The following is a 23,837-nucleotide window of genomic DNA, read 5'->3' on the forward strand; positions in this document are numbered from 1 at the left end:
CTCCCTCTCTCCCCACCTACTCCGCTCTCACTCTCTAAAATAAAAAAGTAGCTTCACCCGCAAATAGACAGCCAATAGACACATGAAAAGATGCTCAACATCACTAATCATCAGCGAAATGCAAATAAAAGTTACAATGCAATATCACTTCACACCTGTCAGAATGGCTGAAATTAAAAACACAAGAAACAACTGTTGGCAAGGGTGTGGAGAATAAAGGAATCCTCTTGCACTGTTAGCCGGAATGCAAACTGTGCACCCACTATGGAAAAGAGTATGGACGTTCCTCAAAATATTAACAATAGAACTGCCTACCACAGGATCCAGTAATGCCACTACGGGGTACTTACTCAAAGAATACAAAAACATGAATCTGAAAAATATATGCACCCCTATTCACATGCAATATTATTTACAATAGCCAAGATATAGAAGCAGCCTAAGTGCCCACGGATAGATGAATGGATAAAGAAGATACAGACAGGCACACACTAGAATATCACTCAGCCATAAAAAAAAAAAAAAAAAAAAAGAAAAGAAAAGAAAACTTGCCATTTGCAACAGCATAGATGGATCTAAAGGGTACAATACTAAGCAAAATAAGTCAGTAAGAGAAAGACAAATACCATATGATTTCATTCATATGTGGAACTTAAGAAACAAAACAGATAAAGAAAAAGAGAGACAAACCAGAAAACTCTTAAGTACAGAGAGCAAACATTGCTTACCAGAGGGGAGCTGGGTGGGAGAGAGGTGAAAGGGATTAAAGAGTACACTTATCATGATCAGCATGAGGTGTTGTAAGGAAGTGCTGAATCACTAGATTCCACACCTGGAAGTAATATACCACTGTATGTTAACGAAACTGAAATTAGAATTTAAACAGCATGTAGAAACTTTAAAAAAAAAAATTAAGAATAATATAAAGATTCCCACTCTCTAACTGCTCCATGATAGCGAGACAATTTAGGTGGGAGCTCTCCACAGTGTCTGGGTAGGATACCCCTGGATCCAGCCAGGAGAACATTAGTTGCGTGAATACTAGAATGTGCTATTGCTAAGGTGCAATGAAGAAGCTGAATCTAGTTCAGCAGATAGCGGTTATCACCAGGAAAATTCAACTCACGCAAAGGTTTCCTGACCTATTATTTTTTCTTAACTAAAACTTACACAAAACTTCCTTGTGTCAGGCATTGGGCTAAGTACTTTTGCAGTATTTTCTCATTTAAACTCAATATCCCCAAAAGGTAGATACTATTATTATCCCCATTTTGAAAATGACGTAACAGCCTTTCCAGGGTCATACAGCAAGGAAGTGGCAGAACCGGGATTTGAGCCCTGATATGAGTCCAGTACAGAACCACTCTGTGTGTTCTTCCTAAACCCACCCTGCTGGCTGGCTCATCCCCATTATGTTTGTATATGCTATTCCTTTTGCGTAGAACACTTAACCAATATATCAATAGTGGCAACAGTAATAAAATTTATTATTAAAATTAAACAAAGTACTTTCACCCATTTTTTCCATTAAACTAACTACAGCAATAACTATCAAGTCCTAACCCACATGATAATGGGAAACTAGAATTATGACTTTTCCCTCCTTTTGAGCTTTATTTTTCTCCATAGCGCTTTCCCTCTAACATCCAATATATTTTACTTGAGTACTTTTTGGTATTGCCTATACCACACTCATTTCTCTTCTCAAACACACACACACACCTAACTGATATGAATTGAGAAAAAAAATATGATGCTTATATGTACCTTCTGTTAATTTCTTCCCTGGCTGAAACAACTTGGGCAACATTCTCATACATTTATCATTTCTGTCCCCTGAATTGAAGAAATTGGTTAACTAATAAGAAATCCCTATCATTTTATAAGAATAAAAGAGGGTTCCAATGGGAACCACTTTTATCCATCCATTTGGATATTAACTCCAAGGAAACAATGGATGGTGAGGGCAGATTGGTTTACAGTGAGCTACAGTCATTATGAAGTGCAACGTAGCTACTATACCTAGAGCAAGAGCTTGGGTATCAAGCACATTCTGGATGTTACTAAACAGGGTCTCCACTATTTCAAAGTATCTAAGGCACAGGCAGAAAGAAAGGGCATGACAAGATTCCATCTCACTAAAACAGCTCCCCAGATTGCCTGAAAGACAGTGGATATTTGGGAGAGCTTAGAGAAAAATTTTCTATATATTCAGATGGACACAAAGTAGAATGGGCACTGTCCATAGAGTATCTGGATGGATCACTCCAGAATAAGCACACTGAAAACATACAACATAAAACCCATGACAAAGCACATCACCCTCAGTCACAGGACAGCATGTCACTCTGAAAATGATTAAGAAAAACATGAAAAGCGTTTTAGAAAGAACCTTAACATGTTCAGTAGTATCCAGAAAGAGTGGGACTGTCTGAAACATGCGCAGAAAGCTTTTAAGGAAAGAAAAAGGTGCAGAGATGAAAAGACAGCCAAATTAATTTTGTAAAAATGGGTAAGCTGAAACAATAAAATGAAATAAAAAGGGAGGTGGGTGAGCTAAGAATTTCAAGGAAATATCAACCACCATTGCAAAATTGAAACCTGTTGATCCTACACTGGGATTTTTATGATGGGGTGATTCTCCCCATCATGGAATGATGCCTTAGTGAAGAGGGGCCAATGGGTGTTGGTGTAACGGCACTGAACTGGTCACACAAATGAAGTCTACTCCTCAAGTATCTCATCTAGAAACCATCTAGGTCAGGTCCTTAAATACTCTTCTGCACCTTCTATGGTAGGATTCACTTAGTGTGTCTACCATCCAGTTAGTGAAGACTGAAACTACTATAACCTAGAAAAATACATATGCACATATCCCCATTATCCTTGGTGTGAGAGTTCACGGTCCACAACACAGTTTACCTGTGAAGACTGTCAGTGTCTCAGGCATTGCTTTGGCCACCATTTACTTCTTATGTCCTCACCACAAAGACTTGATCCAAAGTAATGCTATTAACTTGATAAACATTCTAATCTACTCATTTTCCTTATGAAAAAACCCACATCAGGTACAAGAGTAGAACTGATGATGAAATCACATACACAGTCCTGTGGAGGACAAACCAAATCTAAGTAAATTAAGTAAAAGATAAAGATGAAAAGAGAGACACAATGGGTATTAGGTCAGAAAACAGGTTTATCTAACAATTATGGCTTTTGAGTATTTTACAAGATTTGGAATGGAAACAATGATCTAAGAGATAATTAAATATTTCAGAATATAGAGGAAAAAAGAAGACTTGAATATACACATCAAAAGGGCTCATCACATCACATTCCAGGCAGAAATTATGGAAAAACTATCCACACATCCACTTGCATAAGAGTAAAAGAAAAATAGTGGATGGGTCATCCAAACTGACAAAGGGGTTTCCTACCAAGGATTTCAGGTAGGTTGTTCATAGTTTCCAGCCATCCCTGATGTCCACTGAAATAAGGTACATAGACATTGAGTTTTATTCCATAGATATCACCAATCAAGTAGCTATTCTATAACAAAGCAACAGAAAGATATTTTTAGCTATTCATGAACTCAGAAAGTAAAGCACCTAATTTAATTGAAAACATGTGTGTATATGTACCTTGAACTTACTTTAGGGTGTGTGTATATGTACATATATTCCAAATGTCCAAGAGATGAAAATGTACCTAATACATATACGTATACGTGCATGTGCATGTGTGCATATACACATGCATTCTAAACCTGGGTGATGCATAAAGGATTTATAACATAAAGCAAAAATTCAAAAGAATTTAAATGGATTTTATGTCCAAAAATGTAAATATAAAATTAAACAAAGTCCCAGAAGAAAAATGTAAAGTATACATTATATATCTTTGTCATGGACAGAGGAGGAGAACAAGAAAGAGGAAAGCAAGATGACAGAAAAGTCTCTGTACATAGGAACAAATTCTTGTTCTATACTTGACTTGATAATCATAAAAACTTAAGTACAAGGGTACATTTTGTCTACATGTTTGACAATTGAGGGAAGCAATTTGATAATAGATCATGCAAATTAAAACGTACATGTACCTTCGACCCAAAAACTACATGTCTAGAAAACACCCTGAGTAAATAATCAAATTAAAACAAATGACGTTCAGATATTATTTATGACAGCATGGAAAAACTGGATATAGCCTAGCTTCCAAAATTGCGGGAATTATTAAGAAAAAAGCACACTTTGGCCATTTTAAGAGTTATATAATTTCTTAAATTTGTAAAGAATATATAATAAAATGGAAAACACTATAATATTAGGAGATACATAGGATTTAAAACAATACAATCCTTTTTTAATCACAATTTTGAAAATATACACAAAATATATTAAAAGAGAATAAAACATGGTATATGGTAGTACCATAGGTTAAATTTCTTCTGTATACTTCTCTTTCTAGTTTAATATATGTTCAATATACAAATTTAAAAAGTGATTTTTTAAAGGAAAATACAGCCCCAGAAAATGACATCCACAAAGATGTTATAATTAAATTTTAGAAAGTGAGATCTAAAATATCACAATGCAGTAGTTTATGTTCTAAAGCTAAGCTGGTGTTTGAAACAATAGTCCTTCTTTTTTTATTACTTGCCCTTGTCAGTGTTCTGCTAAAAGCATTTCACCCAAGTTACGATTAGAGAGGAACACTAAGTTACACCATGATATATTTGTATAATATGCTTAAAAGTTTAACAAAGGTACAGCACTAAAAAGACATCTGCTTCTTGGCTAAAACTTATGCAAATTAATTCATTTTGGAGATGTATTTCAGGAAATTTGCCTTTCATTTCTTTAATGCACATGTTTCAAGGCAATTAGTATGAAACATTTAAAGCGATGAGAGGTTTATAGATACACCTAACATTGCATATCTGTGTAGCATAAGCCCATTTAATGTGAACCTCCTACTGTCTGATCTAGGTCAGTTCTGAGCAAGACCCATTATAAATGAATTCTAATGACGGGAGGATCTGATGTATCATTAGTTTTAAGTGGAGTTTAAAATATAATACTAAAATCAAAGCTTGCAGAGATCCCAAATCCATCCACATAATCTTGATGTTATAATCAGTGTAAGTTACGGCAGAGTTTGTAAAAACTGTGTCAGCACTCTTGTACGGTTCCCAATTCACCTTTGGGCAAAGAAACACACACCAGGAGGCCAGCTGTTCAAATCACCGCAACTAACATTAAATACAGGGATTTCCATAATTAGAAAATGACTAACAACTGTAATAAATGATGTTGCCCTCAAAAATTATGTGTCACCTTAATGAAAAGTTGCACCTGTGCAGTGATTGTAAAAAGCTCAAACATACCAACTTTGGGAATTACACAGCACTAGACAGAAAGTGGCCTCATATTTGACTGGCATCTGTGCCAACATAAACTCTTCCAATGAGATACAAATCAATTCAGGAATACCAGCTCTAACAAATTGATCTAACTGCCATTATCTCTCCATCAGCCATCTCTTACTCTTCCTTGTTCACTCATCAAACAACTCAACCTTGCTTCCACTCACACTGCAAACTCTTCTGTGGAATTGTTCTGTTAGAGCCACAAGTGACCTCCACAGGTGTAATCACAGGTTCCTTATAATTAGTTCCTGCAGCACTTGACATTTTCAACCATACTCTATGCCTTCTTGGTGTTCTGTGAAGGGGTTTCTGGTCTCCTGCTACTGCTCTGAGATCTTGGACTTTTTCCTTCCTTCTTCCAGCCCTTTATGTATCAAGAGTAGGGTTCAGCCCTAAAGCCTTCTTTCACTTTCTACTGGCAAATTCAGTAGAGTACCTGGGTTTTCAAAATCACTAAAAATCCAGAAGCTCCCAAATATTTACTTCCATGCTAGGTCACTCTTTCGAAGTCCAATCCTCTGTATCCTGCTATTTACCAAAACAGGTTCCTTTGGATGTGCACCACTCTTCAGAGCACATCTTACTTCATTTTTATATCCTCCAATACTTAGCAGAGAAGTTGGAACATTCCAAGTACTTGAAAGTGTGTTAAATAAATGAAAGCATCAATTTATTTATTCAGTTTCATAACAAGAGAATCTTAAATTATAAAACTATCACTTTGGTCTTCCAGAACTGCCTTTTTTTTCTTTTTCTTTTTTTTTTTTTTAATTGAAAAGCTTATAACAGTCTTAGGGGCATTTAGCAGTTTTTCCAAAATTACTGTATACTCACTTTTTTCCGTTATTACAAACCAGAAATGGCTACTCAAAGATAACCTAATGACAATTTTGCAAGAAATCAGTGTTTTTCTGATCTCCTAATCCTGAAGTAGATCTATGGACATTAGTTATCTATGCCATGGAAGTCATATGAGCTCGTAAGGATCAATACAATGCAAAAGTGATAACCAAAATTTGCTATCAAATGGAGGGATAATTGATAGCATGATGAATAGAAAACCCTACAGAATACAAACATCTCATAACCTCTGCCATGTATGAACATTTCATTATTATCCATTAACAGCAACATCATAGATACATATAGAAACCAGAGCCATTGAAAAGTTTTATTGCCTGCTATTTTTGTATCAAGGCAATGTAAGCAATACAAATCAAATTATTAGTACAGCTTAGCAGTACAATACATCTCAATTTGTTGGAGACTACCAACTTGTTCCCCGTTATACACATTCTGTTATTTCTTTTAAAGACAGCTTCCACTTGGACACACGGCTTCTAAGCTAGAGATTCAATTTCCATCAAAGTCAATGCGAAGATGTAACTGAATGCAAGCCAAAAAGACATGAGCAAAAATGGTCCATGCAATATCCAAACAATCTCCAACCCAAAGACAAGGTACTTGCAAATTATACATTCACCCCCCAGCTGGGAATGCTAACAACCTTGGGCCCAGAGACAGAAGGTTTATGTTGCTGATGGCAAGACTGACTGATCTTAAAGTAGCTGTCCACCCACCCTAAACTTTCCCTTTGGCCTCATACATGAAAAAGAATGAAGTTTCTGGTTTATTTAAAACTCTTTATTTTGGGTCTCTATGTTACAGCAGCTTGGCCTATACTGTAAGCAACAGTGTAAATATTAGTCAATAGTTTTGAAATTAATATAGCAAATACACAATGTTAAATACTAAGTGGCTAACTTTACATCTCTGTATTGATTTATGGATACAGGTTTGGAGTCACAGCTTTCTGAAGCACTTTGAGCACTTTGGCATCCTTCTATCTGATCCTTCCAACAGCCTTGTGTCATGCTTACCATTTCAATGTACAAAACAGAGGCTCAGATTGGGGTTAAATGATTTGCTTGGGGTCCAACAGTGACAGATTTCAAACAATTGCTCAATCTAGTACATTTCTCACTGCACCAGGCCAAACTGAAGCAGAGCATGCCCTTCCCACAGCCAACTGCTCTCAAGGTAGATTCCATGTTGGGAAGACCAAAAATGGAAGCAGAATGACTTCATTGTCCCCTTCGTTTAGGGAGATGTGGCTATATGCAATGCTGGAAAACAAGGTCAGAAATAAACCTCCAAATTCAGGATAATTATATAATCTTCCTAAATTTGGCTTTGGTTTTGCTTTGATTTGCCTGACCGGGTTGAACAAGGCCAAGGGAAGAAATTCGGTTGTCCTCTCATATTTGGCATTCTCTTCTCATAAATGGAATAAATCCAAACACACACCTTTTAATTTTTATCAAAATTGATAAAGATGCTATTACTGATAACTATGTATTATTTGAGGAAAAACATAAGAATTATACTTGGTTTTAGGTGGGGAAAAAAGATGTGATTATTGTATTTCTAAGCTATGTATGCTATTAATGGCAGTTTGGGAAATCAGTATGTATAGGTTAAATGAAGGAATTCACTTAGGTGGTAAAAATAATTCAACTTATTTTTAGGTGCACCCCCACATGTTGAAGGTGAAATGAGAAATAATTCTCCCTCTCCTAAAGTTCTGCAAGTCAGTAACATATCATTAGTCAACATGGCAGTCAATGGTGTACATACACACACACACACACGAAAACAAATATTTAAGTGACATAGCAGAGTCTTCATTTCAACTTTGATCATTGCTTTGATGGAAAGACACTGATAGAACTTTGTATAAGTGGACATGCTCAGTTAGGTAGGTCACTAGCTATTGTGGGTAGAAGAGTTCAGCCACAGAAAGTTTAAGGACTACTCCAAATCTGGTAACACATCAAAACACAGAATTGACTGATGAATCCATTTCATCATTATATTGTACTTTTCTCATATTTTTTTCCACTCAAGTATTGGATCACACAGTGCCATTCCACTCATTACAGCATAACAGAGCCCCCTCAGTCTACTATCAGTGCCCTTCAAAATCTGGACAGTTGTGTTCTAATTTTATCTCCTATTACTCCTCCAAAGTTGTCCTGGGACACTGAAAAAGTCAAACTCCTTGCTTTTACTAAAAAGGTCAAGATACACACTACAATTTCAACACCTAGTATAGGACTTGGAAATATGTGCCCAGAGGTAAGCTGGCACCAATGTCATCTCTCCCCCCAGTTAGAGCTTTAGGGCATTTTAAGAGACTTTTGCACTTGAAGCATCACCTGGGGGATCATAACACATTTGTTTACTCAGCCATGGTTCTCCTTTGTTCACCTGAATCATCTGAATGACCTGGGCTGATTAAAACAGATTGTTGGGCTCAACCCCAAAGATTCTGATTTGGTGGGTTTGGGATGGGGCTGGAGAATCCATAGCCCCAACAAGCTCCCAGGTGATTCTGATGCTATTGGTCTAGAGACAACTTTTTAAGTATCATTGCCTTACTGTTACAGGCAATAGTTTATTGCTTAGCTCTATTACCATTCACTGTTCTCTTTAAAAAAATAATGATATCAGTGTAAATAATGCCTAATTCAATAAGCAACAAATATTTTTTAGTGTGAATTTATGTTCAAGCACTCTTCCAGGTCAGGGAACGCATCCATAAACAATATAGACAAAAGTCTCCACCTTCATGAAATTTACATTTTTGTGGAGAAAACAGACAAAACAATTCAATTCAGTTAAGTTTTATTTAGAAAAATTAAAGAGAATAGAGGGAAAAGAGGAGTTGAAGTAGAAGACTCAGGTGAATATAGACTGATAAAGGAGGAGACAACACTTGAGGAAAGGCCTCAAGGAAATGAGGAAACTAACCCAGACAGCTATCTTGGGAGGCTCATCATAGGCTGAGAGAAGAAAAAATACAAAGACCTTGAGACAGAAGTGTGCTGGCAAGTTCCAGGAATAGCACAAACATGGGATACGGAGAAGAGACAGATCCTAAGGGTCTAACTATCCTGGTAAGAACTTTACTTTTGCTCTCAATGAAGTAAGGAACAATCTCAGGGGGATTTTACCTGAGGAGGGAAACCATCTCACTGAAGTTTGAAAACGATCCCTCTGCTACTTTTAAAGGCCAAAATGGGAGTGTATTTATACAACAGGAGCAGAAGCAAGGGGACCAGCTGGAGGCTACTGGCAGGAGAGGATAGTCACTTGGACTAGGACATCACAAGGAGAGTCATCAACTGTTGCATTCATATGTATTTTTGAAGATCAAGGTGACAGAATTTACTACCAGGTTAAATGTAAGAATAAGGAAAGAGTGAATAATCAAAGATAATATTTGAGTTTTGGCCTAAGCAATTGAATAATGTTCCATCTCCTAAGACTATGGAAAGAGCATGTTTGTATAGGGTGTTGAATAAATTGTTCTCCTGTGGGCAATTAGGTTTGAGAAGTCTACTGCATATGGAAGAGGGAATGTTGATGCGGACATTTGTCTTCAGATTAAAGGTCTGGGAGCCAGAAATTTGGGATTCCATAGTGAGTATGAATAGTATTTGAAACCATGGGACTGAGGTGAGATCACCTGATGAAGGAACAACACTGAAGAAAATGGAATCCAGTAATGGAAGTTTGGGAGGAGGAGAATGAGCCAATAAATTAAGGAGAAGCCAGTAAGAGAGGAACAAGAAACCAGTATTTCAGAATAGTGTTTCAGGAAGAATGGAATAGCAAATGCAATCAGTGTTAAAGTAAGGGGGGCCCCCAAATTAACCATTGCAGTTTTCAATATGGGGGCCATTCGTGTCCCGGCAAAAGCACTTTTAGCGCAGTAGGTTTTCCAAAGTCCTCACTGGGGAAACTAAAGAGAAAAATTGTGCCAGGGGAAGACAGAAACTATGAGCAAAGTTTTCTAGAAAATATTAGGTGGTTGTTAAAGTTCAGTGTTCCTGAGAGGCTACAGAGGCTCTGGGGAAAATGGCAGATCCCAGGTCCCAGCCGAGAGATACAGATACTGTAAGTGTGCGAGTTAGGTGGGACCCAGATATCTAACTTTAAGAACTAGGGAGAAAGATGTTGCCAGTTATCCCTGAGGCATCTTTGGAGAATGGTCTCCAAAATAGTGATCTTGGTCATTTCTGAGGAGCTCACAAAACAAAACCAACCCATCACCAGCCATCAACCAACAAATCAAACCTTCCCTGAACCACTCACATCACCTATTCTATTGAGGCAAGTTGGGGCCTTAAGTTTGTTGACACTCCTGTATCATTAGCAAATAAGACTGAAAGTAAAGATGTTTTAGAAAAAGAACAGGTGGAAATGCCTGAGTGGTTCTGTCAGTTAAGCATCAGACTCTTGGTTTAGGCTCAGGTGATGATCTCATGGGTTTGTGGGTTTCAACCTCACATCGGGCTCTGCGCTGGCAGGAAGGAGCTCACTTGGGATTCTCTCTCTCTCTCCCTCTCTCTCTCTCCCCCCCCCACACACTTGTACTGTCCCTGTCTCTAAATAAATTAATTTTAAAAAATAAATTTTCAAAAGAAAGAAAAAGAAAAGGAACAGGTGGTCCCACTCATGTCAGAGCCAGGAACTCTTGTAGGAAAATCCGGGCTGCCTATCCAAGGAAGATGTCCTTTGCCACACAAGAGGGTTATAAAAATATTTTTAAATGTTTCCATATTCATCTTCAGTAAGTGGCTTCCCTCAGGAGATGGGGTATTTCCTACTGGGTGAGGGGATTATTCATTTATACATTAATACATAAACCTTGTTTGCATTTTTATTTTCTGAGTCTGAAATACTCAAGGATTTGAGTATGTTGCCTGTTAAACTGCACTTCTCACTTGTGAGCACATAAATCACACTGGAGAAAAGAACATTGTTCCTGGAGCAAGGTATTTCAAAGACTTCCCTTCCACTGCCTCTGGGAGGGAATGGGTGTTACTCAGAAGTAGATGCCATTTATGTCTATTTTTCATTGTAAAAAATAAGAAAATGAAAGTAATGGAATGGATCTTAAATTTTCCTCACTTTCATGTGGCTGCAGGCTGTTGTTTTAATTATTTAAACATCCAGACTTGTTTTGGTGAAGAGAAACACTTACATTTTCCTGTTGCATTTCCTAAAACAAAAGGCAGAACATATGAATTGCCACACTGACCACCATGTTCTCCTCTTACCCCTGAACCTATTCTCCATATTTTTTTTTAATTTTTTTTTCAACGTTTATTTATTTTTGGGACAGAGAGAGACAGAGCATGAACAGGCGAGAGGCAAAGAGAGAGGGAGACACAGAATCGGAAACAGGCTCCAGGCTCTGAGCCATCAGCCCAGAGCCTGATGCGGGGCTCGAACTCACGGACCGCGAGATCGTGACCTGGCTGAAGTTGGACGCTTAACCGACTGCGCCACCCAGGCGCCCCCCTGTTCTCCATATTAACATCAAATAATGTATATTGAGAGACCACGGGTGTCCCCCTGCCACACGCCACAGGAAATAACGGCTAGCAGCTCTGAGGAGATATGCTGTCCCCTCTCAGCTACCTTCTCAGATGCCATATTTTGCGAAGTATGTGTGTGTGCGTGCACACACATAGAATAAAGCTGTATTGTCAATGCAAAATGCACAAAAGTACTAACAGCTAAAAATTATGCAAAGTCAGATTTTCATGTGATTGACAAAAGCTACAAAGCCACAGTCAAAAGCATTCCCAAGAAAACAACTAGTATGAAGAGCTGAACCAGAAAACCTTTAAGTTCACACCAAACTTTGAAAGAGTAAGTGGGTTCTCTTGGACAACAGTCTATGTGATTGATGTGAGCATAATATCTGTGGCCATCCTCCTCCCTGCACATACTAAAGGTCAAGTACAAGGGAAGTTCTAACTGAGGTTAAAAGAGAGATGTCCTCTATGGAGGGTTAATTTCATCCTGAGAGTCAGGGCCGGGAACCTGGGGTAGGGCGTGGGTTCTGTTGGAACACGAGGGTCTAAGAAAGAACAAACCACAGCTCGAATTCACTGGAGTCTGTGCCACAGACACTGTGAGCCTGTTCAGTAGAACCTTCTCAGTCAGGGCTGTTGGTGTGGATGACCCCTAATGTAATATGGAGGGGAGTAGGCCATTTCTTCAGCTGTAGCAACCCCAGTGCTGAAAAGAAAACATTTGAACTTGCCCAACATCCTTCAGGAAGAGGCCAATTCCACAGAAACAGATTCAGCTCCTTGAGGGCCAGCTAAGTGATATTTCAATATGGTTGCCGATGCCAACATCAATAAGGGTGCAATGGGCAGGGAGGTGGGGGGAGAGAGCAGAACACATCTGGCTGCCACTCTTCCTTTTAATATCTTTAAATATGACCAGAAAAATGCCAAGTGGGGACTAATAGGTAAGAGGGGAAGGCCCCTCTTTTGGCAATGGGCACCTGTGTCCTATAAATAAAGAGATTCCATCAGTTGGCTGACTCCTACTTTCATGGAGCAGCCCCTCTTTCCACTTTGGAGTCTTAGCTCTGCCACGGCACATAGGGGAGAAGTTGAGCAGTGGTTAAACATGCACCCTTCTGAGACTACGGAACAATTTTCTCCTTTGACTTTGCCTTGTGAGACCCTGAGCCTACAGCTTCACTGAGTATCTGAAATAGCTTCCAGGAGAATCTTGCCTAGGAATCAGTTGCCAATCATACGAGGAAGATTTTAGCATAGTTTTGAAAGATGGAGAGAAAGGACTTATGAAGTTCAAGATACCCCAATAAAAAAATTCAGTAGCAAACTTTTTCATTTTTTCCTCAGAGACGGGATTAAGTACCATCTGTTTCCTGGTACCTTCCATTCTCAACGCGGTAGCTTATTTTATGTGGAGGAAAAAAAAACCTGAGATTATCCTCCACAGTGCCCCAAATGTGGTATAAAATGATTACCACTCTTCTGATTAAAAAGTGTTTTTATTAGTGGTAACCCAAAGGGCTGATACAGCCTGAAGGAAACTGCACTGTTCTCTTGCTTGAAAGGTAATTAAAAAGCCATTTTGCCCTGACAGTGGAAACTCTCTGATTCAGGAGAAAAGAAGTTTCTTCTCTCTTGAAGGGCAAGACAAATTAAGTATGTGTTAGAATGTGGTGACACAAGTCTATAATGCTCCCACTTGGAAAATCTAAAGAGAAATATTGCTAACACATAGCAACTTTTAATTTAGAGCAAAACCTCATGCTCAGAGCCTCTATTTCTGTGTCAGTTCACCCCTGGAAGAGAAGCAGGGTGGTAACACACTGTGTTCTCTGGACCAGCATCATTAGCATCACCTGCAAACTTATTAAAAACATAAATTCTTGGGTCTTTCCCTAGACCCGTGAATCAGAAATTCTCCAGGTAAGGCCCAGAAATATGTTTTCTTTTGGTTTTGTTTTAGTTTTTTTAAATGTTTTAATTTTTTTAATGTTTTTAAAAATGTTTTAATTTTTTTTAATGTTTTAATGTTTTTAATGTATTGAGAGAGAGAGCACGAGGGATGGAGAGGCAGAGAGAGAGAGAATCCCAAGCAGGCTCCGTGCTGTCAGTGCAGATCCCAACAAGGGGCTTGCTAGAATCTACGAGCCACGACATCATGACCTGAGCCGAAATCAAGAGCCAGAGGCTCAAATGACTGAGCCACCCAGATGCAATATGTTTTTAGAAAGTCCCCTGAGGACTCTGATCCCACCCAACTTTGCAAACCACTGCTTAATCAACAGTTAATAAATTAATTACCCATCATCATTACATTCATTACCCACATGTTTCCCCCTCCCCAAATTTAAGGTTAACTGATTGCCCAAGTCTATAATTCATTTCTCTAGTTGCCCTGAGCATTGAGTAACAATGCAAGGTTTCTTTTTAACGTATCTCATTTTTGAGTGTAGGGTGCTGGAGAATCATTAAGTGACTTACTTCATTGCATCTGGTGAAAAAATCTAAGTTTAATTAAAATAACGTAAAACCAGCAATAGCCACACCGCCGTGAAGCCCACATTGCTACCAATCGTGGAGGTGCCATTTTACAAAACAACATGAGATCAGTACCCGTGATAAATAAAATGGTAGCAGGTGCACCTGTGCTGTTATTTACAATTTTTTCTTCAAGTATTTCCTCTAAAACTGCAAAAGCCTGTAACTGAATGGACTGTACAATGTCTGGGACCTGAAGAGTCAGGGAAGTGCCTTGTACCGGAACAATCATCCAAGACAGGAAGTCCATTTTAAAAAATACATGTATGGGGTAGCCATGCAGAGAGTTCACTTACCAGTGGATAATAATTTAACTATCCTAATCCTTATTTTTGATGAAAATCAGCCACACTTAGACAAGGCAGATGTGCTAAATCAATTTAGGAAGGCAATTTACTGTGATGAGGTTGTTACTGAGTCAAAAAGAACATCAGGGAATTTATGCAAATATTTTGGGGAATTTGTTCTGAGTATGCAAATGCCATATAATTAGTTATCACACTTTTCATGCAAAATTAAATTTGCTATAATAACAAATCACACTCAAGAATAAGGCTAGTTAACATGAAAAGGCCCCTCATTTTTATGACTGAAAGGCTGCAAATTGAGGGTAAACTGCAGGTGAGTCTAATTCCAGCCTCCAGCATTGTTATTCATTTTAGTCAAACAAACCTACTACAACAAGAGGTGGCAGGATTTTGAGGATTTTGGACAGAACTTGTATGCATGAGGGAACTACACGAAGTAGAAGCAAATGGAGCCTCTGCTTTGGGACTAGGCTGTCTCAGGAACGATTAGCCAGATAGAGTATCTTTTTACCCTTTTAGCCTGTAATTATTTTTGAAGGACTCAGTGCTATGGTTTAGTTTACCAGAAAAACAAAGTCAAATTTCTCTTTTGGACTATCTCTAAATTCTCACTACTGCTTGCTTTCTGCCTGCTCCAAGCTGACAGGCTGGAGAGAACTTGGACTTCAAGCACACTGGCTCTCTATGACTCATTCAGTCAGCATCCTCCCTGGTAGGTGGTCTCTAGACCTCCACTTGCTGGCAAAGCTCTGTGTCTGCTGTCCTTGCTGAAAAATATGGGAATTGGGCTCTAACTACCTCCAGGCCATTTCAACTGTAGTGCACCCCTGCTTGCCCATGGCTGAGAAGTTTCTTAGTATGTGAAGTTTCAGTGCTAACACTGGGAAAGTCTTGAGAAAATTGGGACAAATTGGACACTCTTCCATGATCACCTTTTCCTCTATTACTTTGCCCATTCCTCATAACTGGGCTTCAGTTTTTCTAAAAATGATGTGAGAATGAGCTCAGCCTTGAAGTTCAGTGCTATGGACCATCACTAACTCTAGGACAGACTTTTTTTGCTCATCCACCATCCACTGAAGCAGTGGCTGTTCGTTCCAGCATGGACCATAACTCACCCAGATCTTGCTTCATCCTAAGTGGACTGCTCCACTTGGGACCAAGGGGTCACCATCATCTGAGGTTCACTCTCAGAGCTCTCCTCCTCTCAACTCCTCCCCCAGATCAGAGCTCCAAAGATAGGTCTGTCTACATCACAGCCATGCCCGCACCTTGGATACTGTGCTTATATCAATTTCTGTTCTGTGTCATTCACTGGGAGGAATCCTTCGACTATAATAGACTCAATTATACTCTTGGATTACATCTAAGTCCACACTAGTTCATTATTGATATTCCTGTTTTAGTGCTTTAAATAGACTTTGCTATCCCTTACGGAAATGACTGTTGTACTTTTTGAACACTCGTGCTCTCTTTTCTCACAGGATCACAAGCATTGGGCATACTGTTGCTTTAGAATCTAGACTACTCACATGCTTTGCCACATTAGCATAGTGTATATAATGACAAAAACAGATTCTACTACCATGTTTTTTGGAAAAACAGGAACACAAAGCTGTACTGAAGCTAGGATACTCCAATGTTTGAAAGCTGCATTTATCCATTAGAGAGATAAGATGACAAAAATGGTAGGGATATTTTGTAAGAAGGGGGGAAGTGAATGATAACAGCACAAGGTCTGTCTGGCTGCCTGCACATGGAGACACCTAGTTTCCTTTTAAATCTGGCTGTTTAAAGCACCTGACTTCTCCGGTTTCAAGAGCTCAATTACCTACTTCTTGCCACATCCCTAGCTTAACAATCAAGTATCCCTGGCAACCTTCAGTGTGTTTGACCCCTTCCTCTTCTATCTTTCTTATACTGAAACACCAAAACCAGGATTATAACCAGATCAAGTCCCAATTCCCAATAGCTGTTTAATTCACTCCAGTTTGACAGTATTGCCTTCTCAACTTTAATTATAACTATGCCTTGTCTTTGCCCAATACTCAACCTAACTTGCTAAATCTTAAAATACCGAATGTTTATGCATTTACTTTCATGAAAGTTATATTTTTGTAAAAATTATGTCTAATTAAAAAAATTTTTTTTAACGTTTATTTATTTTTGAGACAGAGAGAGACAGAGCATGAATGGGGGAGGGTCAGAGAGAGAGGGAGACACAGAATCTGAAACAGGCTCCAGGTTCTGATGAGTCAGCACAGAGCCCGACGTGGGGCTCAAACTCACGGACCGCGAGATCATGACCTGAGCCGAAGTCGGACGCTTAACCGACTGAGCCACCCAGGCGCCCCGTGTCTAATTTTAAACATTTTATAGCTACTGTATCTCACAATCATTTGTAAAGTATCATCCCTTCATTCATCACTTTGGTAAAGTCCATTTTATATACACTAGGTTTGCTTAGCAGAAAGTCAATAGATTTGATTAGACACAGTCCTTCTAATCCGTAAAGACACAAGTAGTTCAAACAAATATTTTAGTACCCACTGTACAAATGACGCTCTGCTAAATGCATCAGCTTTGGCCTCTGAAAACAGGACAAAGCATGGATGCAGGAAAGTTATATATAGTAAATTACAGAGACCTATTTTATAATGAAAGGCTATCATTCCACCCAGGATTGAGGTCCAGAGGTATGATTAAAGCCTATTAAAACTGAACTTGTGGGAAAATAATTTATAAAAATCACATTTTACCTAAAGCTTTATTCTCAACATAACACCATCAAGTTAAATTATCTTTTACAACATAACAGTAAAACAAGTACTTCTATCTCCATTTTACTGATAAGAAATCTGGACCCATAAGGTTCAAATAACAATATTTGAGTAAGTACTTGAAAACAAAATGTGTAATCATCAAAAATGAAAGAAAAAATATTACCTTTCTTTTCATAATTTTCCTAGCCCATAGAGAATATTCTTCAAAAAACTGCATTTCAGAATCTGTCCTGGGGTCAGAGCCTAGGACATGTAGAAGCTGTATAGGCTATGAGTCCTCTGGGTTTCAGTTTCCTTTTTTTATAAAATGAGAAGATGCAGCCAGATCAGTGGTCAGCAAACTTCAGGGAACATCAGAATCACATGGAGGGCTCGTTATAACACAGATTGCTAGGCCCACCCCTGGAGCTTCTGATTCAAGAGACCTGAAGCAAGACTTGGCAATGGGCATATCTCACAAGTTCCCATGTGATGGTGATGCTATTGGTCTAGGAGCACACTTTGAGAACTGCTGGACTATATTACCTCAAAGGCCTCTAAGATTTTTAATGTGGAAAGATTTAATTAAGATTCTTCCATTTAGACCAGTTGCAAATAAGCATTCATTTATCCATCCAACCATCCATCCATCCATCCATCCATCCATCCTTTCATCTATTTGTTCAACAAATTGTTTTGGACATTTATTACTAGTGTGTTTTCAAATAGATCCCAGTTTGGGTAAACGTGGAGAAAATGATTTAGTAGAGAAAATAATTTATATCCTTTATGGGTATTTGACAATACTCTTGAACTTCACATCTGTGACCATGTAAAACCAGAAAAAATGAATTAAATCAGAGAAAGCATGTAAAAATGAGTAAGATAGTATCTGCCACACAAGATGAACTCAGCAAACATCAGCTGCATGGATCATTGACACACAGATAATCCATGGATCGCACTCGCTTTTCTTTTCTCACGGTATCGTTAGAGCAGCTAGCATCTCTCCTTTTTTCAGCATTTTGGGAATTTCCTCCGTATCATTTACTGGAGGTTAAATAAGCAAAGACCAAGGTTAAGAAACCAACGACCAAGACCATGCTGAAGAAGGGAGACGCTGGGTTAAGAGAGGTGAGGAGAATCACCTATAAGCAACATAACTGATTCCTAACACGAGTTACCCAATTAAAAACAAAATTCCTGCCTACACATTATGTACTAACATTCGTTAAGGCCAACCGCGCCTCAAGGCACACACTTCCTGTGCACCACCTCACTCCTGGCCATGTGGTTGGGGTAGGAGCAGGGAGGGGTGGGCGGCACTGGCAGCAAAAGAGATAAAATAAATAAAACTGACAAAACCAGCACAGTTGTCTGTGGAATATGACAGAGAAGTAAATTAAACCTAATCACACTCCCAGACCAAATCACATTTCTAAAGGGCTAGAGTTCTGCAGACACATGTTTAAATAATAATAATATAATAACATTCCTGATGCTATTTTGATAAGACTCTAGCCCTCAGGTGCTCTTAGCTTCTTACTGTGAGAAATGGTTGTCCCACCTACAGCCTGGCACCAACCATTTCAAATTATGCCCAAAGAAACTCCCAGAAACTCCCCCAGGAGCTGCTGAAAGTCACCCGCACTGCGTGAGATAGATCTTGAGCTCTGGACGGAAATCTTAATTTCCAGGTCTGTCTACTAAAAATACCAGCCCTCATATACATCCTTTAACCTCTTCTGGGATTCTAAGATACAACCAAAGTTTGAAATTAAAACTTTAAAAAGGCTGGACTGCATTAAATTTAGCTTACCTCTCCCTCTACAAACCAGAATGGAGGGGTAAACCAGGCCTTCCGAGCAAACAGCTCCCTTTCTGCTCAAGGAGCACGAAGGACCCTCCTGGGACAGCACAGAAGGCCTGAATGGCATTTCAGTTTCTCTGAGCTTACTTGTGGCAGTAAAACGGACTCACTGAGAAAACCCTTTAACAATATTTACTTGGAATTGCACAAAAAAAAAATATTTTAAAGGATTTTTAGGAAGTAGGAAAGTCTGTTTCACAGCCAGCTGTGTGAGACAGAACTGCAGGAAGGCTTCTGGAAACTTTCGGCGGTGCTGGAGCTTCCTAGCTGTGTGGCCTGGAGATGTGCTTCCTCAGCTAGGGCACAAAAAGAAACTCCTAGAATTTCTTCAAAGATGTCACGTGGGCTTTACAAAGAAGCCCTGATTTTAGCCAAACAGAAAGAATACGTTAGTGTCACACATGACCATCAATTGCCATCAAGTAAGAAAAGCAGAAAATACATATTTTATTTTTACTTTAATTTTATCTTCTGAGAGAGAGAGAGAGAGAGAGCGCGCGCGCACGCGAACACTTGCGTGCAAGTGGGGGGGGGGGGGCAGAGAGACAGAGACAGAGAGAAAGAGAGAGAGGACCCGAAGCCAGCTCTGTGGTGACATCAGTGAGCCAGATGCAGGGCTCGAACTCATGAGATCACAACCTGAGCTGAAGTCTGATGCTCAGTCCTTGGGCCACCCAGGTGCCCCCAAAATACATATTTTAAAATACACGCTGTATGCCATGCAATTTCAGAATCCACGTATTTATTCACTCAGCAAGCTCTGCGACGCACCTGCTTTTTGCAGTGCTAAGAGCTACTGAATATAATGGTGACAAAGATAGACAGGGTCCCCTTCCTCACTGCCATACATAATCCTCACATCCACCCAGGAGGGGGAAGTCACCATTATCTTACTTCATAAATGAGGAACTAAAGCTTGAACATGGTAACCCACTTCTCCAACTATACACAGTATGTGAGGGAGAGCCAGATGTTATAATGAGGACTCTGTGTCTCCAGAGTGTGTGCTCTAACCTTTAGGGAAAGATGTGTCCAAATACTGTAGGAAAACTGGACTACTACAGCCTGTAAAGACTGAATTTATGGGTGAGTGTCTACATAAGCCTAACAATAAGGTGCTTTTCTAACAGAAACTGGCTTTCTTTCATAGCACAAGCCCTTTGAGATTATGTTTCCCGAGGGATTTTCATGCACTATAACTCATTTTTATTATTTCAACCCTAGCCTCCCTTAAGCACTGGCATCTCGGGTTTCTACCGCACCACTCTGCACTGGTTTAAGGGACACTGCATTGCTCGAGGTTATTGGTGGGCACCTGTGGTGGACATAATGTGATTCAGGAGATCAGGAAGCCCCCTTCTTTCTAAGAACCACTCCTCCCCTACCCTGTGGCACTGGATTCTTGCTCCCAGGGTGGAACCTGTGACCTGAATGAAAGGCAGGCAGCAATCACATTCCCCTGGAGGTATTGATGGGTTCAAGGATGCGCAATGAATCCAATCAGAGCCAAAGAGGTTTTGCTGAGACTAAGATGTGAAGAGCATCTTCTCTTTGCTGGCCTTGGGGTTCCCAGCTCAGCATTTGTTACAGGGATCATCACCACCTGTGTCCCTCACACTGTGCCTTTGACCTGCCTATCCTCTTTTCAACAAGCCTGAACTGTACACTTTTATCAGACCTCATCAGCAAAACGCTGCTGATGATATGAGCTACAGAAAAGGTGAAACCATCCAGTAAATGTTACCATGGATGAAGGCATGATGCTGCATCTCAGGAGTTATGATTAACAAATAAATATAATCATGCAGCTCTCTTTTACACTCATTTAGCAGGGTGGGCCGATTCAGAGATGAATGGCTCAGCATTTCTGGCAGAGGAAAGGCAGCTACTTAAGACAGTCCTGAACGAAAAACAATAAAACTCACCACTGGGCTGATAAGATGGGATCACTGAGGGCAAAGGGTCCTTAAACAACAGCTAACAGTTCTACCTTCCCGCAGAGATACTTTGCAGACTCTCGTGTGAAATACTTTAAGGAAACCTGAAATTCTGGACATTAGCAATATTAACCTGAAGATTCATATCCTTCCACGCCCCCGTATCAACAGCCCTCTGTCCCATTGTAATGACATGTGAGATCTGTGACATCACCCACAGAGCAGGATTCAATGATGACTCATCCTTCTTTCCTCCCTGAGCCTAAGGCCACCAGCATCCTGCTGCTCAAATGGAGTGCACAGACCTGAAGCATCAGCATCTCCTGGGTGCTGGTTAGAAATGCAGAGTCCCCGGGGTGCCTGGGTGGCTCAGTCCTTTAAGCGTCCAACTTTGGCTCAGGTCATATCTCACAGTTTGTGAGTTTGAGCCCCACATCGGGCTCCGTACTGACAGCTCCGAGCCTGGAGCCTGATTTGGATTCTCTGTCTCCCTCTCTCTCTGCCCCTCCCCCACTCACGCTCTTTCTCTCTCGCTCTCTCTCTCTCTCTCTTAAGAATAAATAAACATTAAAAAAAGAAGAAGAAGGAGGAGGAAGGGGAGGAGGAGGAGGAGGAGGAGGAGGAGGAGGAGGAGAGGTGGAGAAGAAGAAGAAATAATGCAGCATGCCAGGTCCTGCCTCAGCACTAGGGGCTCAGAATCTGATTCTAATAAACTCCCAGCTACTTCCCCTGTACTGTGGGCCACATTCTGAGTAGAAAAGGTTTGGACTTCAGTGTTTCTTAATCTTACTTGATCATAAAGTTCCCCTGGGGAATCTTCTTACAAATACCTATTTCTGGGCACAACCCCAAACCTCTCAAATTAGAATCTCCACAAAAGAGACTTGGGCATTTACCAGGCAGCCAACATGATTATGGGGGGCAGGCAAAAATGGGAAACCCTGGGAATCAAATTTCCAGTGCCAGCCTGTGCCCTCAGCTGCTAACCCTTATCCTGCCTCAAATCTGTTGCTTAGCAGATGGAAACACACTACTGCTCCCACTTGGGCTATTTTTTCCCTCCAGAAAGCTGGCTACCAAATGCTCCATCTTCAGGACCTACAACTTTTTTTTTTTTTTTTACCTTTATATTGTTACGTGAGAAAGGACCTCAGAAATATTAAAATCCCAATTCTATGCAAAGAATGAAGATAGCTTAATAATCATGGTCCAGTGCCATTGCTATTTATGGTCTTAGTGTACCCAAAATGAAATGAAGATTCTAATTGTTCTGCAGGTTGTAGACCAAATGTATTGCTTGGACTAAATAAATGACTTTTTTTTTTTTGAGGACTCACAAAATGCAGCAGTGTTAGTAATGGAAAAAATGGATAGAAATAATAACTCTCTCCCCCTAGGATCTAGGAAAACAGCATTTGAAAGGTTTTCTATATTGCTTAAAAACTAGTAAATATATTTAATATGGTTGCTAAAATTCTTCAGGCCTCTGAAAAATCCTTAAATATTAGTCCTTCCTTAGCCTTGGATTCTTCATAAGACAATAGGATTATTCATACCTGTAGGGTTCTTCCAGTGATAAGTCTAAAAAGGAAAAGGTATACCAGTGCTTGCCACTATGGGGTGACCTTGTACTCCAGGAGACATTTTTTATTTGGTTGTTGTATCTGGGAAAGAAGGGAGGAGGTCCTGGCAGCAAGTGGGTAAAGCCAGGGACGCTGCTAAGCCTCTTATGATATTCAGGACAGTCCCCACAATGATGAATTTTTCAGGCTGAGATATCAATGGTGTCAATGTGGAAAAATTCTGATGCAGACCAGGCACTGTCCACATCCTCAGAGCTCAAATATGAACATCACCCTACTCTCCACCTACTTCCATTCAGCCCATAGTTACCTAGTCAGTAGAACCAAATTTGAAACCATGTTCCTCTACCTCCAAAGCTGTATTCTCTCTATTCCAACATGCTACCTCTCACTGCAGAAAAGACTATGGTAATCTTCCCATGTTGATTTATACGCGTCCCTGCAAATTGGAAATCTTGTACTCCGTCCTCAAATTCATTGAACATTGAACACTCTCATTATGCCGTTTTGGGTGGAAAGTAGCAAATGGAGGACTTGAGGAAGCAGATGAAGCCCAAGATGCAGAAGGTTGGGGAAGACTAGTATTTTTTAATCTATTTTGTCTTCAACAGAGCAGCTGAGTTCTTATGAGAATCAAGATGTTTAAAACTTAGTATGTTTTTTTTTTTTCAACGTTTATTTATTTTGGGGACAGAGAGAGACAGAGCGTGAACAGGGGAGGGGCAGAGAGAGAGAGGGAGACACAGAATTGGAAACAGGCTCCAGGCTCTGAGCCATCAGCCCAGAGCCCGACGCGGGGCTCGAACCCACAGACCGCAAGATCGTGACCTGGCTGAAGTCGGACGCTCAACCGACTGCGCCACCCAGGCGCCCCAAAACTTAGTATGTTTTTAAGAGGAAAAATTGAGATCCAAATGACAGAGGCAGAAGAAGAAGTTGAAAAAGATTAACACTTTTTGACTTCTCTTACCACCAGATACAGCTCCTAGAGGCTCCCTGGCCTGGACAGCACTTGACAT

General features: G+C 39.9%; 1 protein-coding gene across 7 annotated transcripts in view; it reads right to left on the reverse strand.

Annotated features, from left to right (window-relative positions):
* Nucleotides 1-23,837, reverse strand: part of NCKAP5 (NCK associated protein 5) — a 983,894-nt gene that overhangs the window by 629,680 nt on the left and 330,377 nt on the right. The window lies entirely within an intron of this gene.

The sequence above is a fragment of the Herpailurus yagouaroundi genome, unplaced genomic scaffold, assembly GCF_014898765.1.
Source record: "Herpailurus yagouaroundi ecotype Mexico unplaced genomic scaffold, PumYag 140, whole genome shotgun sequence".
NCBI lineage: Eukaryota > Metazoa > Chordata > Mammalia > Carnivora > Felidae > Herpailurus > Herpailurus yagouaroundi.